Source organism: Ursus maritimus, unplaced genomic scaffold (genome assembly GCF_017311325.1).
Source record: "Ursus maritimus isolate PB19 unplaced genomic scaffold, ASM1731132v1 scaffold_20, whole genome shotgun sequence".
In the NCBI taxonomy this organism is placed as follows: Eukaryota; Metazoa; Chordata; class Mammalia; order Carnivora; family Ursidae; genus Ursus; species Ursus maritimus.
In genome coordinates this window covers 8,780,164-8,794,507 of record NW_024424453.1, presented here as the reverse complement: position 1 = coordinate 8,794,507, position 14,344 = coordinate 8,780,164, and the positions used below count along the sequence as shown (strand labels likewise).

The following is a 14,344-nucleotide window of genomic DNA, read 5'->3' as shown; positions in this document are numbered from 1 at the left end:
TACTCTCCTGTCACTTGCAGTCCAATTAAAAACCTCATTCATGTGCTGAATTCAGAATTCTCTGTCAGGCTCCTTCTCTTGCTCAGTTTTAAGCTCCTCCGGGCTGCTGGGGTAGGAAGGGGGAGGGAAGAAGGGACACACTGATCCCTGAAGTGGGCGAGCTAGCTTGGTGAGGCCTCTCCTGCTCCCTCCCAGTTCTTGGGCTGGGTTCCTTTGCCAGGGGGCAGCCCTCTGGGTGAATCCTGGCAAGACAGCTTAAGACCAGCGATCTTTCCAGGTACAGACCCCCTGCCACCATCTCCTGCTCAGGTAGGCCAGGGGGAGATCTGCAAGTCCACAGCCTAAGCAGATGTGTACCTGGCCAGTGAGATGCCACCATCCCTGTGGCCCCTCCCCCCACCTTCTTCACCTTGCTGCAGGAGTAGGTGGTGGGGACAGGGAGGGAATCACTTCTCACTGTCGAGGTGCTGCTGGTGGCTGGTGGTGACTGTGGAACCCAAGATGCTGTCTCACAGGAAGCCCAGGGAAGTGAGGGGCAGGGGAGGAAGCAGATCCGGCTTTTGGTTTCTCGTAAGTCTTTTGAATGTGAGGCATTTAGCACGTCTTCTGTTCAGCTGCCGGTCGCAGTCGCAGAGTAACAGGAAAACTTATTCCACCCTCCCCTTTCCCAGTTTTGTCTGCCGTAGGTTGTCTGGAGCAGGAAGGGTGGAGCTTGGAGGAGCTGCCTGGTGGTCCCAGGGGAGCTGCTGGCAGAAGGACCGTAGGCAGCAGGCAGCACTGGCCCCGGGGTCCTGGCTGACGCTTGGAAGCTGGACAGGGAGCGCAGCACTGCGAGCAGTAGCTCCTGGCTTTCCAGACCATGACCCCCCTGTTCCGGTGTCCTCGTGGTGGGCAGCGGCTGCCGTGCCCCGGCAAGGCCAGGCAGAGGCCCCCAGCACCCTGCTCTCTGCTAGTCTCTGTGGACTCACAGGTGGGCAGTGGGGGAATGTTCCATCCTTAAGTGGTCTAACCCTTTGGGATCGGAATGCCACTTCTGGGCACAGGGTGGCTCGGGAACCAGTGGTGCTTGAATCTCCCTGTAAAGCAGCCCTAAAGGGCGGGTGTGGGGGGGCAGAGCCTGGAGCAGGGCTTTCTGCGGGGAGCGTGGACGCCGACAGAGCTGGCGAGTTCCCAGGGGTCTGTGGGTGTGGGTGGTCTTCTGCATCTCACTCAGTCTGCCAGTGACCCGCACGCGTTATCGGGCCGAATGCGAAGCTGTGGATGGTCTTCCTGACCTGCACGCTCAGTTCTTGTACTCAGACACCTGCTGCGGCCAAGAGCCCGGGAGTGATGGTTCCGGACTGGTGCCAACATCCTTCTGCCTCCCCTCGACCTGAACCACCATCCTGTCCCTGATAGCGAACCCTGTCCCCACCCCGCCCAGGAGGAAACAGCTCCTCTGCCCTTTTATCCGTCTCTTTCTCTCTCCATCCTCCCCTTCCTTTTCTTTCTTTTTTTTTTTTTTAAAGGTTTTATTTATTTATTTGACAGAGATAGAGACAGCCAGCGAGAGAGGGAACACAAGCAGGGGGAGTGGGAGAGGAAGAAGCAGGCTCATAGCAGAGGAGCCTGATGTGGGGCTCGATCCCGGAACTCCAGGATCACGCCCCGAGCCGAAGGCAGACACCCAACCGCTGTGCCACCCAGGCGCCCCTCCCCTTCCTTTTCTAAACCTCAAATAGGAGGAACAACTCACTCCATACCCACCATTCTCAGGGAGGCTCACTGCATTGATTCCAGGGTGATTTTCTGAGCTAGCCTATATTTTGAAATATCTGGCACTTGTCTCCTAAGGAACAGAAAAGGAAAAGAAAATACAAATTAAATCTCCAGGACATGGCTCTGCTCCCTATGCACACATGAATAAGAGAAAGGAAAAAACACCACTGCTCTTAACGCATTACCCTCAAGCTGACTGTTGGCAGTCTTCTCGCAGCCTGAATATGTCCCCATTCTCAATACCATCTGTTCTCACACACCTGCGACCTTTAAATAGGCCAAACCTTCCTGTGGCAATAGGTAATAGGAACGATTTCTATAAGCAACAGACCCCATCAGGGAAATGTGGTTTCTTTAGACTCACTGGATTCTGGAACTTATTTATAATGTATACAGAAAACATTCCAAATGAATTCTTAGTAAAAGATATAAAACATGGTTGCCTCGCGTCTTTATTAAAAAGAGGCTATAGAGCTGAAAGCTGGGTCAGCCATTTTTTTTTCCCTCTCAACTGAATTGTTTTTTCCTTGTTGCTTGGCTAACTTCAGGAAGATTTTCTTTTTTCCTAAAAAAAAAATGTTCTCTTGGTTCTTAAAGATGAGAAGGTTTCACTCACTGCACTCAAGATCACATTTTAATTAGAATTATGGGGCATTTTAGATTGTTCATTTTCTCATAACAGAGCCTTGAAACAGTAATGTCCCATTTTATGTATGAGCAGACTGAGGCATGGAAATTTCAGAAAATTTCTCCAAGGTTATATAATCACTGTGTAACCTAAGATTTTCAGTCATCATGCTCTCCCAAATATTTAAGCAGTTATGCCACTGTTGACTTTCTGACTAGCTGAGATGTTTTCCTTTGGCTCTTGATACCAACTCTTTGATCAATGTTATCATTTTATTTTAAGTTCTCTTGGAAATGTTTAGATTAATAAGTACGTTAACTGGAAGTATCTTGACTTTTTTTTATAGTGACTTATGGAACTATTTAAGTAAAATGTCCGAAGTTTGTCTCGACTTTTTATGTTTTGTTTCAACATTTATCTTACTGGCAAATCACATTTCTAACTGCTTCTGTTTTAAATGGGAGACCTTACTAGCCTCCTGGAGTAAACATTTTAAGATACTTACCACACAGAATCCCCTCCTCAATGTTTATCTTCTATATGAATGGATTTTCTTTTATGTTGTGCTTTCACGTATCTGAGTAACACTTTGTGTGTTCTTGAATTCTTTTCCTGTTTGGTTGTCTTTGTTTTCCCTAAAGCCACCCAGATTTTCCCTCTTTTTCTACAGACGCATAGTCCACTGGCACGCTCTCTGTTTATTTTTCTTACTTCTTTTCTTTTTCTTTAATCTGTAGTGTGTGCCCTGCAATCGGAACAGGGGATTTAGGAAACGGCATTTTTGGCCTTGGTCACAGCAGCACCAAACAACACCTCCAGAGAGTAAATGTTTGTGCTCCCAACTGCTCTACATTCTCAAACATTCGGCCGGCAGTGTAGGTGGGGGCTTGTCATGCTTCCTACAAGAGTAGGAAGCGAAGTCATCCCGGTGCCTGTGTGGGGGGCACCCTGGAAAGCGCTCCGAGACCATCTGCTCTGTCAGAAACTGGTAGGAATCTTTTCTTTCCAGAAACTTCTTTGTGTGGTTCCTGGGACATAGCATCTGAGGAATGTGAGTGCCTCGCCTACCTGCTGTCCTTTGACCCAACCTGGGAGTGCCTGCCCCCACCTGACTTCTCTGAGTCCCCATTTCACTCTTTTAAATAAATCACCAAATTGCCCTTCTCTTTTAGGCTGTGGCAGGTCCAGACTTCAGCCTGGAGCGGTGGGGAGCGGTCTGAAACCATGGGGACCACCTAGAAGGCACAGAAGCTTTGGCAGGTTAAGCGCGAGCTAGTGGCACACTAGCATGGCATCGGGAGAGACACAGAGAAGACAGATTCCAGGATCGAAAAGATTCTAGAACCCATCAAGTCCAGCAGTCCCCAAAGCTGGTCTCCGCACGGGGAGACACTGCCATTGTCAAATGACCCACAGAAGGAAGTGGCTGGAGGCAGAGGAGGGGACTTGCAGAAATGGATTTCTGGTCTCCAGGTTTAGGAACCACTGCGAATGCAGCCCTCTCCCGATCTCCTGTCAGGTGAAGCCCGGAACAGGTGTGTGTGACTTTGCCAACATCTGTGACTGTTTAGTGACAGAACTAGAATACACATTCTCCCAAATTATTAATCCATTATTCCTTCTAGTACAGCGCAGAAACAATGTACCGCAACCGTGCTTGGGGGAGGAGGAGGGATGTTATGCTAACATCATAATAAGAGCTAAAGCAGCAAGCAAAACCTCAAGGTAAAAAGGAAAAGGGGCAGTGGGGGAAGAGGAGGTCCAAGGCAGATCACAGGGCACTGTTCCTATGCAAACCTGAAAGCATACAGAGGCCAGGAATGCACACAGATCACACTAACTCAATCCAGATCTGGGAACTTATTGCCCTGAATATGTATGTTTATAGCCCCTGCTTCCTCCTCCCTCCCCTGCAAGGCTTGGGCTGGTCCTGGTGTGTGAGGTTAGAGAAATTCAATGGGAAGGTTTAGACACCCAGAGCCAAGATCATTACAACTCTTGTGCTCCCAGCACAGAAGTGAGGGGAGGAATGTATGATGCAGTTGTGTTTTGTGTTTAAGAAAGAAGAGAAAAAAAAAAAAAAAAGCCTGTGTGGTCCTGAGTGGAAGAACATTTTAGGTCAAATATTAGGAAAAACTTGCTAACACTAGAGCCATTCCTCTGAGGATCTGGGAACTTCCTTTCCTGCCATATTCCGATCATGACTTTTTTTTCCCTCACAGCAGTGCAGCAACAAGGCAGAAACTACCATTTGCAGGACAAATTCAGGTCAATCTTTGGGATGTCTGTCTTGCTTCTGCGCTTTAAGAAATTTGTTCAGTCACTGTAGCAGGCCAGCAGCCTGACCGGCCTTTCCCCCAGTTTTAGTTAGCCCCAAGCATCACTGCTAATCAGGAATGGGATCCTCGTTTAACCCTTCAGAGGGTGCCAGGGCAAAGTCCTCAGTGTATTCATGAGTCAAGGAACAGCATCTCTGGCGTGGAGATGTCTGGCAGGCTGGAATTTCTGGATGGCTTTTCCCACCGTAGGGATTCAAGCAAACCATTGTCATTTTCCCCTTCTAGCAGGAGAAAGAAAAATCCCAGCCCCTTAGAGCATATTCGTTCTGGCTCAAGCACATGGGTTTTCTTTCCTGGAAACAGGGACTGGCTCAGTGAGACGCCCCCAGAGTTGTGCTTTGTGTTGCCAAGACGCCCGTTCTGGCAAGCTACAGAGGAAAGAGGCTGCTGGAGAGAAGGAGTCTCGATGCCCCCCAGAAGGACACAAAACCTTCATTATTTAATAGTTCTTCAGCATCCGAGAAATTTTATCCCAAGGAAAAGGCTTCGATAACTTCATTAATAGGAGTATTTTAAGAATTGGAAGTAGAAATCAGATCACATTAAATGGTGCATTTCTTTTTTTTTTTTTTATGTTTTTTTATTATATCATGTTAGTCACCATACAGTACATCCCCGGTTTCCGATGTAAAGTTCGATGATTCATTAGTTGTGTATAACACCCAGTTAAATGGTGCATTTCTAAGCCAAGCACAAGCTAAGTTGCCTACCGAGCTAAAGAGCGCAACAAGCGGGTTGTGGATCCGCACGGCTGTGTGTCTGTAACTGGCAGCACGTGGACTGGGTGAGCCAATTTCCCAGTCCCCCAGCCCAAGGCCTCACAGGCGCCCCAGCACCGGGACACTCCGAAGGCTCTTCTGTAAAGCCCCACCATGACAGCAGTGCCTGAGGCAAAAGCGACATTGACTCAGGGGAGAGGCCAGACCACGGTGTGACACAGAACTCAGTCTCTTCAACAATCACTTCATCTCCACGGTTTCTGCTAGGAGCCTTCATTGGCTGCACGACCACCTAGGGTAGCAGTTCTCTGAGGGTGGGCTGCAGACCCTTGGGAAGTCCAACCCTATTGCAGATGGCCCATGAGTCAAAGCCATTTTCATGATAATATGAAGATGCTCTTTGGCTCTCTTCACCGTACTGACATTTGCACTGATGACATAAATGCCATGGGGGAGAAAAGCACCAGTGCCTTAGCATGAATCAAGGCAATGGCGCCAAACCGTTCCAGTGGGCACTGATTCTTCACTGCCTCACACCTGCAGTCTGAAGACACCCCTGCTCGTTTCCTTTAAAAATGTCCTTGGGGAACCATAGGAAATACTCATTTTATTAAATCTCGACCTTTAGGTACCAGTCTTTTTAACGGTCCATGTCATGAAATGGGAAATACCCTGGAAAACTCTGCTGTATTCCAAAGTACCATGTTTGTCTCGAGGAAAAGCAGTGGTGCAATTGTTTGAGTTACCAGCTAAACTAGCTGCTTTTCGAGCAGCACTACCTCTACCTGAAAGAATGGCCGAGAGACAAATGACAGTTATTCAGACTTGGATATTTGGCAGACATTTTCTCAAAAGTTGGCAAGTGAGCCCATCACTTCAAAGAAAATAACTGACAGTATTTGCTGCCAGTGGTAGAAATGAAGACTTCAAGCAAAAACTGGAACTTTGGAAAACTTGTATCAGCTCCCGCGAGCCTCACAGCTTTACCACTATTTAAAGACTTTACTGATGATATCAATGGTGATCTTGACAAATGCAACGTTTGATACTGTATGAGTAATGTCTCAACATTGGGAAGGTCTGCATAACTCAGTGAATCAACATTTTCCAAATGACCAATGCCCGATGCTACAAAATTATGCACGGGTAAAGATCACTTCAAAACAGAAGACGGACCAATGGATTCTAACGCAATCGAGATGAAACTGTTATGCATTTGATCTCAGGTTCCACACTGCAACTAACTTTAAAAAAACCACCACTCGTGCAGTTTTGGTGTATAGTATCAAAGAAAACGCACGGCTTTCTGAAAAGGCTCATAAAATACCCCCCTCTTTTCCAATGATATATCTGTGTGAAGTCAGATTTTCTTTGTGTACTTCAACCAAAACAGCACATCACAACAGATTGAATGCAGAAGCAGAGAGAATCCAGCTGTCTTCTATTAAGCCAGATGTTAAAGAGATTTGCAAAAATGTAAAGCAATGTCACTCTTCTCACTATTTTGTTTTGTTTGGGAAAATATAGTTATTTTTCATGAAAATATATTTCTTATGTTAGCATGAAATGGGCTAATCAATGTTATTTTTAAATTAATTAAACACCTTAAATTTCTCAGTTTTAATTTTTAGTGTTAAATATCGATAGATATAACCTAAACAGATAAAAGCACTTTATGATCTTCAATCATTTTTAAGAACATAAAGGGATCCTGGGTCTAAAAAGTTGAGAACTGATGATGTACTGAAACTTCCCGAAATAAAGCCATTCAAACTAGAAAGCATGGAAGAGTTCATAGAACATATGCTTTTGAGTCAGACCCAGGTTCAAATACTGGCTTTACCACTTGTTAGCTATTTGACTTAACCGAGCATTGGATTGCTGTTTCCGTCTTCTCATCTGCAAAATGGGAATAACAATACTTGCCTTACAGATTGCTTGAGGGTTAGGATAGTACTTGTAATGTACTTAGCATAGTGCCTCACAGTAGGCACTCAAATATTGATTGAGTGAATATAGTAAGATGTTCAGTGTATCAATGAGAACTTTCGGTTGCGAAGAACAGAAATTGCCTAAATGATAAAAAAAAAAAACCACCCAAACTTACCTTCTATAACTAGTCCAGAGACAGAAGAGCTCAACGATGTCGTAAGACCCAGGTCATTCCCATCCCTGCTCTGGTCCCTCGGTGTTGGCTTTCTTCGTTGGTCAGCTAGCAGCAATGGTTCCGAGGCATGACATGGAGGCAGAACAACATCTTGAAGAGGAGAGAATTTTTCCTCCCTTGTGGCTTTCTCTCAGGAAAGAGAAAACTTTTCCTAGATTGCCCCCCAACATACTTACCCTTTTATTTCATTAACCTGAATTTGGTCATATGTCCATTCCTGAACCAATCCCTGCTGGGGGTGGGGGTTGTGGAAGGGGATGTCCCTTTGACCAATCAGGTTCTGGGGCTGGAGGTGGGGTCAAGCTTCCTTGAGGGACAGGCTTGGTGGGGGAAAGGCTGATACCTGAACAAAATCAGTGCTTTGTTAGGCAGGGAAAAGGGTGATAGAAGGAACCATTAGGCAATCACACAGGATCTACTAGATCCGGTAAACGGAAGTCTAGAGCACTGGGTCTCCAATGCCGCCCAGCAGACCATGGGAATCACCTGGGAGCTTATTTAAAATTACAGTTCAAACTGTACTATGCATATGAATTGCCCTGGCATCTTGTTAAAATGCAAATTCTGCGTCTGTAACAAGTTCTCAGATAATGTAGCCACTACTGTTCGATGAACCCCACTTTGACAAACAAAGATGAAGATCTGCCACCCCCAAATTCTCGACTCAGTCTCCCAGGTGACCCTGGTTTGAGAATTGGGTTCAGTGCAGTAGAATATCAACCATGTACAAGACTGGCATGCATTCATCCACTCATTCATTAATTTACTCATTCAGTAAGCAGTCACCGAGACCTAGGCCCGACCGAGCCCTGTGTTATTACCGGAACTGCAGTCCACATCTTGTTGGCAAGGGAGAGCAGGCAGACCTATAAGCAGATGTCTTTAATATAATGTGAGAAATGCTCTAATAAAGTGAGGCACAAAGTGTCCTGTGACTGAAGGGCAAGGTGGCAAAGGTGGGGTGACAGGGAAAGTTGCACAGAGGAGGACATTTGAGCTGGGCTTTCTTTGGTGCCCAGAGTGAGACAACATGTGTGCATGAAAGCATAGCAATATGCATGAGTCAAGTACAGTCAGGGCACAATGGAAAGGTCTCTGCACCTCGTGTACAGCTGAGATGGGAGTGAAGGAAGGAAAGGTCCAAAGGTTTGGCTGGGACTCGATTATGAGAGGCCTTGAATGCTGCATTCAATCACTCGGCAGCTATTCTCAAGTTTGCACATGAGAATCACTTGGAGAGCAGTAACAAGCCCAGATGCCCAGGCCACGCCCTTGGTCAATTGATCACACTCTCTTGGTGGTGCGGGTGGGGGAGGAGGCAGGCATCAGTACATCTGAGAGCAGGTGATGCCATGTGCAGCCAAGTTGAGAACCACAGCTCTGCAAGAGCCAGTGCCTGCCCAACCTGTTTGCATAGGACACGCTTTTCAGTGTGGACTGAGCCTCTCCTTCCTAAATGCACTTTTCATTTCAATTTGATATTCAAAATCAGAATTATTAAAAGGCTTTTATGCCACGGAGGCCATGTGATGGGCATTGGAATGGAGCCCCCCCCTTGCACAGGGGCCTGTGGGGTGCGGGCCGATGAAGCCTGCCCTTTGTTCTCCTGCCTGCATCTGTGAAAGCTGATCCCTGAGACGCTGCAGCCCGGCCCTTCCACCCACGGCCTAGACCCTGGGGATCTTGGACCAGATAAGTCTGCAGAGTGTGGGCCGAAGGAGAACGCGTCCCCCCGACCCCCTTTTACTAACTGAATACCTATTAGGGAATTTGAGCGTATTTCTCCTTGATAAGATGAAAAGATGAAGTCTCCACATTTCAAAGCTGACGGAAGAATGTTTTTGTAGGCGCTTCACAATATGAATTTGGAAAGCCTACTCCCGGTTTTGATCTCCGTATTCGGCTGCTAAATGTTATAGTTAATAAAAGCCGTCCCTTCTCCCCTTTATCACTTTAAAGTCCCTGAAATAAAGTCTTTAAAGTGTCCAAATGTTGCTATGAAACTTTTGTAGTTGTTGTTCCCTCAAGTTGCAGAATTTCGGGAGTGTTTTGAATTAAAAAAATATTTAAAACGATTCCATGTATAAAACATAAACACAGCAAAAAAACAAAAAAACCCAGCACTCCAAACTTGTTTACCAACCAGCTCAGTCCCCCAGTTTTTAGTCAATAAAATTTTCAGCCGTCTTCAGTGGAACGGAGCCAGCCTTCTGGGAGGGGACCGAGGAGAGTGGCGGCCAGTGTCTGCCCAGGCCACCGCCCCGCAGGCTCCGGGGGGCGCCCGCCCAGCTTCGGGCTGACTCCGGTTTGGCTCCACGACTGTTTTGACTGAGTCCTGTCTTACAATTCCCCACCCAACACACGGGAGGTGAAGTGCTGTTTTATTTTCAGAATTGAACTGCCTTCTAGGAAGCCTGGGGTCCCCTTGGCTTCTTCTCAGAGAGGGCCCCTGACTGGGGGGGGGGGGAGCTGCAGCTTTTCCCCAGTGATTCACAGTTTCCCTGCATAGTTGTCAAATAATTCACCCAGTCTCTTCCTTTCCTGATAGCCGAGGCTTTCCTCACGACCAAACGATGTGTAATCACCTTGAAAAGAAATAGAAAACAAACAGTTATCTGCCGCTCCGACTCCAAGAACTGGCTTCTGTGGCAATGACAGGCTTTCATTCTGGCTGTGCAGATGTGACTGGGAATCCCTGCCATAGCTAATGCAGAAAGGGAGCTGGCCTCCGTGCGCACAGACGTGCCAATGTGTGGGTGGCCCAGGGCAAAGCCGGCCCCTCCTGGGTAGGCCTCGCCTGGGTTTGCGTCCCTGAGCTGGAGGCCCTGCTGATGCCTGACCACTTACGCCCAGAATATATAATTAGCAAACAAAACCTCCACGGCCCCCCGCACCGTGCCTGCATTCCCACCGCCCCAGTTGCGCGGCGGCCCCCCATTCCTGTGGCTGTGGCCACTTCGCCGGAGTGCCTGGCTCTCCCAAGGCCCTGCCTGGAGACAAACAAGCTGGCCTTTGATGACAGGAAGGGAGTGGAGTTTTAATCTTGGTTCTGGGGGATGTTCCCTCCCTCTTTGTGGATCAGCAGTTGCTTTCAAAAATACTAGGAATCTTTTTTTTTTTTTTTTTTTTTTTTTTTTTACCTTACAGGGTGATTGTGTGCCATAATTAATTTAGCCAAGGCTCTTAGAAAGCAGTAAATGCTGAGTGGCCTTATTAGTCCTCATTTTAAAAAGCACTTTAACATCCCCGGGCAGCAGGTCTGATGAGAAGTGCTACTTAGCGCAACGCTCATGCACCTTCCTTCCTTCTTCTTAAATGATTCTCACAGGGCTTTTCAGTCCCTCTGATGAGTATGCACCGGGTCCAAATGAATCATAGAAAAATTAGGTAGGGAGCTGAATTTTATCTTCAAAGTAGATCCATTCCAGTTTCTAATGATGGAAAAAGAAGACATAATTTCCTGACTAGGAGGGAGACACATAGCCTGCATTTTGGAGGGGGATAGGACAAGGGTTTGGGTTTAAAGTTTAATTAGAAAATGTCTGCCTAAAAGGAAACCCATTCTGAAGCTTGCTCACAGCCTGGGGCTCTTGTCTCAAGCTGTTCTCATCTCTTCTCTCTGCTTCCCCTTTCCCTTCCTCACCCCCCCCCCCCCCCCCCCCCCCACCAGTGTGGAATATAGCACAGGCCGAGGGATGAGTCTTTACAAGACACATTAGTACATCCTGGGCGGTGCAGAAAGGCAGGGATTACACAGACAGAGGATCGTTGGCAGTACGAGGTGCCTCGCCCCAGCCCAGGGGAGCAGCCCCGGTTGCTGCAAGCCCATACTGCCAGCCGCCCCAGGGGTCACCGAGTGCCTTGAGAGCCCAAGGGTTTCTGGAAGCCTGTCCAGGAGTCCAAGCTGTACCTCTGTTGCTGAGGACGTACCAGGACGTGCCAAACTCTTACTCTGTTTGGCAGTTTGAAAATCGCTCTTTACGTGTGCTTTTAATTTCTATTTAACAAAGGAATAAATACTTTGTCATTAAAGGCCAGTTGGTGATTAGTTTTATTGATGGCTAGCAAACACCGGGAAGAGCTGATATAAATCTTTACGAGCTCGGGAGGCCCAGCTGCTTGCCTGCAAGCCCTCCTCTCCTGAGCGTGTTTTCTCTGAAGCCGCCTGTCTCTCACTTTCCCCCAACTTTGTTTTGGTCTAGTAATTCTATCCTGTTTACACAATTGCTCATCCTTTATCCTCCTGTTTTTGATTACCAACTGGTGTTTATTTTAAATGTAGTTACTGGCCAATTAAATAGAAATTAACTACATTTAGAGACAGGGTTCCCGATTATTGGATTAGTGCTTCTTCCTTTGGCGAATATTCATTCTTCTTCGGGCCATTCTGAGAGCAGAAATCCCAAAGGCGAAGTCCGGCACCCTTTGCCAGGGCTCCTTGGGGCAGCGACCCGCGAGACCCAGAGTTGCCGGAAGTAGCGATGGGCGGGATGCTCGGTTTGCCCATTAGCGCTTGGAGCAAGCCGGGCGCCGTAACCAGAGCTGTTTCCTGTTGTGATTCGGTTAAACCATTTCTGATTCAAGACAGACTCTCCTACCAGAAGGTCAGGTTTATTTCACTGAAGCAAAGGAAAACTGTCCCATCTTCCGCTTGTCTTTGTTTTTTAGGACAGCTGGAACGCATCTTCCTTTCCACCCAAACACTGAACACTGCTCGGTTGGGTGAAGGAGAGGTTGGCTCCCTTCCTGGGCTGGGCGGAGCACGTGGGCGAAATCAGTGCGCTTCAGGGAACAGCGGAGCCCAAGGCTTCCTACTTTCAAATCAGACCCATTGTGCTAATCACCTAGATAATCTGATATGGGTATCATTTATTCTAAAATGAGAACAAGAAGCAGATCTGTGACCGAAGTCATTAGTCCAAGCCTTTTTCGGTCTCAACATGTGCATCTGTGGATTGCACAGATGTCTATACGTTCTGTATGGGTGTGTCTCAAGTGATATTGCCTCTTCAGCANGAAACTTCTTCTCCTGGCTTTGCCTGACATAAATCTACCCATCCTTCAAGGTTCAGCTCAGGCCCATCTTCTCCTTTACGAAGACTTGCCCTGAGATATTGGGTCAAGTCCTAGCTCCATCACTTAATAGCCGTGTGGCTCTGGGTTAACGGGTGGAAGTCTTCTAGTTCTCATTTTCCTAATGTGGAAAATGGGGAATTATTGTTAAGATCAAAAGGTTTAATAAGTATGGAGGTATTGTTATTCTCCACACAGATGGGAGGTACCATTATTCCGTTATGACTCATTATGATTGCACCCTAGAATGCTCTTTGAAGCGTTCATGATATCCTACCTTATGTCATTTCTTAACTATTCCTGATAAGCCTGCCTGTTCCCTTTAATTAGGTTGTAAACTTTGAGAAAGTAAATAATCAAAGATAGATTTACCTATAAAAATCATTCAACCTTATTCAAAACAGTAAAAAATAGAAACTTGCTTAACAGCAAAATAATAAGGCATTGAGATTGGTTAAATAAGGCATATTACACATTAATTTAACATAAGACAGTTTGTCCATTAAAATGAGAGGGAGGGGCTTTGCTCTGTGATGTAGAGAGCTAAAAGGAGATCCCTCTCATCCTTACAAGGAACGTGACTGGGTTAACATCAAATTTTGTACAGATCATCAGAGAGCTGAGGTCGTAGAGCAAGCAACAGGTCCCAAATCTAAGAAGAAATAACGTCTGCAGAGAAAAAGAGAATACAAAGTACTCATTTGGGGTGGATGCCACTGGACACCATAAGAAGAGTTTGACTAAAATAGTTGATAAACTGTTGAAAACTGAATATGGGATGACAGGCAGGTATGAAATCCCTGGGGGCCACAGAGTTTGGGGCGTCTGCACTTCATTCAGGCTTTTTCCAAAACCCCAACAAGTGCTCACAGAAAAGACTGGAAAGATCTCTTAGGTGGGCCCATCATGTTGCAGACCTAGGAAAGTGGTAGAGCAGTTTTGTGGGAGGAGCAAGAAACTCCGGTTGGATCTGTCTCTCTTATCTCCAATAGAGGCAAAAAAACCTCAGTATGTAGAGGGAAAGCATACCAAGCACGACTGTCCCAGGGCATTGGTGAAAACTCACTGCACCTGAGTGAAAGCAACCAAAGGGGAAAAAAATCAGGGAGGGACAGGATTATTATACACTGGGCCCACAATACAGCTGGGGTAGAGACAAGAGAACTGAGAGACATACCTTTCTCTAATCCAGAGATAAAGTACATGCCTAAGACTTATTCAAAATATGAAGAATAAACTCCCACACTACCCCTCTCCCACTGGCAGGCCAACAAGCTTTGAATAACAAATGACAGATTACTACCGAGAGAGAGAGAGAGAGAGAGAGAGAGAGAGAGAGAGGGAGATGGGAGAGAAACAAGAGCACACAAAGAGACTCTCTGAGGTACAATGCAAGGAGAAGACCTAAAATTCAGAATCAAACAGCTAGTGCTCTGGTAAATTCTCTTCCATGCACCCAAAATACAAGGTATCCCTGTCAGAATTTCAAGCCTTGAGGATAAACATGGCAACCCAAAGCTAGATTAATTCATGCCACTACATTAAAGGCCTAGTGGAAGAAAAGGTGCCTCTGTATTAAGGCTAAAAATTATTTACTCCAGTCTCTACTAGCCGATACAAGATGACTGGCTTTCAACAGAAAATTACAAGGCATATAAAA

At 46.6% G+C, this 14,344-nt stretch overlaps 1 long non-coding RNA gene across 1 annotated transcript; it reads left to right on the top strand.

Annotated features, from left to right (window-relative positions):
* Nucleotides 1-471: 471 nt before the first annotated feature.
* Nucleotides 472-6,921, top strand: LOC121104251. The gene is made up of 3 exons (XR_005836531.1): nucleotides 472-570; nucleotides 672-970; nucleotides 3,559-6,921. It is a non-coding gene; the product is annotated as an uncharacterized LOC121104251 (long non-coding RNA).
* Nucleotides 6,922-14,344: the final 7,423 nt, after the last annotated feature.